This window comes from Vipera berus (assembly GCF_964194415.1).
Source record: "Vipera berus genome assembly, chromosome: 1".
Lineage (NCBI taxonomy): Eukaryota > Metazoa > Chordata > Lepidosauria > Squamata > Viperidae > Vipera > Vipera berus.
Window position 1 is genome coordinate 28,085,832 of NC_138202.1, and position 3,219 is coordinate 28,089,050.

Consider the following 3,219-nt stretch of genomic DNA (forward strand, 5'->3'; position numbering starts at 1 on the left):
TGCTCAAAACTCACATTTTTCATATAGCCTTTGACTGTTTGCAGTGGGGTTTTGGACTGTAAGGAGTCCAGGGCAGAGATCTAAGTGTCTTTCCCCCTTTTTGTCCCACATTAATATGTAAAGAAAGTCTTCACTGTTGCTCAAAATATATATATATATAATTGGACATGAAATAAAATGCTAGATTGCTTCCTTGCTTTTCTGCAATACTTTAGCAACTGATTACCTCATTTTTAGAAAATCACTTTGAGCGTACCTAAAATTATGTCAGCAATACCCCATATACCATATACTTTTGAAGATGTTCAATACGAAGGTCTAGATTAAAAATAACATAACTTATGCTCTTTCATGCAAATGAGGCCAAATTGGGAGCAAAAAGAGAGACTAACATTCAGAAATAGGAAATGAATAGTACATGATTAGATGGACATTGCTTGCTCTATTATTAAAAATAAATCAGTTCTTTTGTTCTGATGAACCTTCTGCTCTATTTGCAAGGAATTATATTAGCAACAGAAATTTTAAGAATCTGTCTGAACAAATCAAGCAAAGCTAGGCAATAAAATAATGAAGGCCTATTTAAAACCTCATTTGGGTAACAGCAAAGAAAATTCTATATTTTTCAGTTATGAGAAGCAATTTAAAACTAATCACAGCTTTAAACTGTGATTCAATGTATTAATCCAATTAAATTTTCTACAGCAGCTAAATTATAGCTTTAGAACATGAGATGCTATTGGTAAACTGTAATCCTGATACTCAAGACAGAAATCAGTATTTCTCAAATTTCCAATTACAAAGGGACATTATTTTCCAGAATTAGTATCTGCATATACATTACAGTACTAAGGTTGGTTTCATGCACTGCAATAGCATACTTCTGAAAAAAATCTATATTAATATCCAGACCATAATTGCCAATTCTGACTGCCACATTTTAAGGACATTGTAAAAATAGAGTACGGTAAGCCTAAAGAATAAACTGGGAAATATGATGCCTAGAAATTACATTCTTTAAGAAGCAATAGATAAAATTTAGATGTTTTTAGCTTGAAAAAGAGAAATGAAATGCAATAAAGTTTTCAAATCTCTGGAGATGGATACTAATTTACTGGGGACTCTATGGCAATCTGTCAGAGTTGTAGTTGCAAGTATCCTGCCCGGAGGTATTTTCAACCTCTAAAATTTTGTAATTCCAAGTAATACTACCAGATCTGGGCTGCAAAGATAACACCAAATTTCATTTGTTACAGGATGATTTTTGTTATCATCCTGTAATCTAGATTTTTGCAGCTCATATCTGATTGCCTAATCATGCCCATTTTGTGAGGTATGGCTGTAGGTATAGTTTCTAATTAGAAGCAGCAATCAACATTGGCTCATTTGGAGGGGCAACTGGAGGAGAGACATCTAGAAGGACAGATAGGCTATAGGTATAGTTTCTAATTAGAAGCAGCAATCAACATTGGCTCATTTGGAGGGGCAACTGGAGGAGAGACATCTAGAAGGACAGATAATTTTGCTGCCTTTTTAATTTAGCTGCAGAAGAATCAGTCAGCTGGGCTGTAGTGCAAGCAGGTCATTAAGAAAGACAAACTGTATTTCCCATACAATATCACTTGAAAAATGTCTTGCAGTGTATAATATTAATTTGACACATCTAATAAGAAGGAAAGACTCACTGGAGAAGAGCCTAATGCTGGGAAAGATTGAGGGCAATGGAAGAAGGGGATGACAGAGAATGAGGTGGCTGGATGGAGTCACTGAAGCAGTAGGCGTGAGCTTAAATGGACTCCAGAAGATGGTAGAGGACAGGAAGGCCTGGAGGAACGTTGTTCATGGGGTTGCGATGGGTCGGACACGACTTCGCAAGTAACAACAAGAAGTACCCTTTAATGAGACTTAGGGCCAAAGCTATTTCCTGGGCTGCAATGCTCCAAACAGACCAGAAGATGGTAAAATTTGATATACTCTTATGAACTGCATTTTCTTTTGTATATTTCTTTTAAAAAGCTGTTTTATTGCCATCTAGAATAGTCTTGGGATTTATCCTCTTCCTCTTTGAATGTTTGCATTTTGAAACAACATTTTTAACTTTAAACTTCTGTATTTTTATAAAAAAAATCGTTTGAGTAGCTTTATCTCTAGTGAGATTGGTGTATTCCCCATAGAAGAAAAGTTCAACTATCTAGTCATTGGACTCTACGCTACATGCATAGGCATAAGGTTCCAGTATCGAAAATATTTTGCACTTTTACTTTTTAATTGCCAGTACTGTAAGACAGACTCAGGGGGATAGTGGAGCGGTGGGGGTGGAGGGCTGGCATGCTGTGGTCCATGGAAGAATCTTCAGGACTGTCCCATACATTGGATTTATCAGGTGGTTGTTAAGTGAAATAGGTCCCAGAAAATAGGTAGTGCTAGTGGGAACTACCACTCCAAAGCAGAAGGCAGTGTTAGAGTTGTGAAGATCCAGAAAAGATGCTGAGATCTACCACCATCACCCAGTATGAGTTCAGCCTGTCTAATTGCAATCTGCGATACTGATCCGACTTACAGTGTCTGGGTTTCAGTGACCGCAGCTAAAGTTGGTGTCACAGCTGAAGAGTCGAGGAGAAGCACAGATATTAAATAAAATTACTGGATCTAAAAGGAGCAATTACTTTTTCACACTAACACATTATGCGCCGCCTGATTTGTTTACACCGAACTAAAACAAGCACTTAAGGTGGTGTTCGTGCAGACCCTCTTTATGTAGATCTCTGATAACATTCAACGGACAAAGATCCGCAAAAGATCAGAAATTCCCCACGGGGCAAATGCTTTTTCACAACCTTGCAGGTTGCCACTCACTTCCTAGGTAGGAGCAGAGACGGCTGGACTCAAGGTTACACGCATTTGAGACGGGCTCTGCAGGACCGCAATGCAAGTAGCTTTCAAAGCGCCACAACCATCTTCGGGGTTCCGGATTTCTGGAATTTCTCCCGTAGGAAAGCGAGCGCCTAGACCCGGCGAACCTAAAGGGGAGGCGGCTGAAGGCAGCCAAGGGAGAGGTTTTCCCCGCTCGACGCTACCACGTCCTTTCTTCCCCCTTCCAGGACAACGGGCCGTCACGCCAACCCTCACGCGCCGCTTTCTCGCTCCTGCAGGGGGAGCGGGCAGGCCGGAGCACAGGCGGCCGCGGCTGGAGGAGCTGAGGGGACATGGCTGCATTGA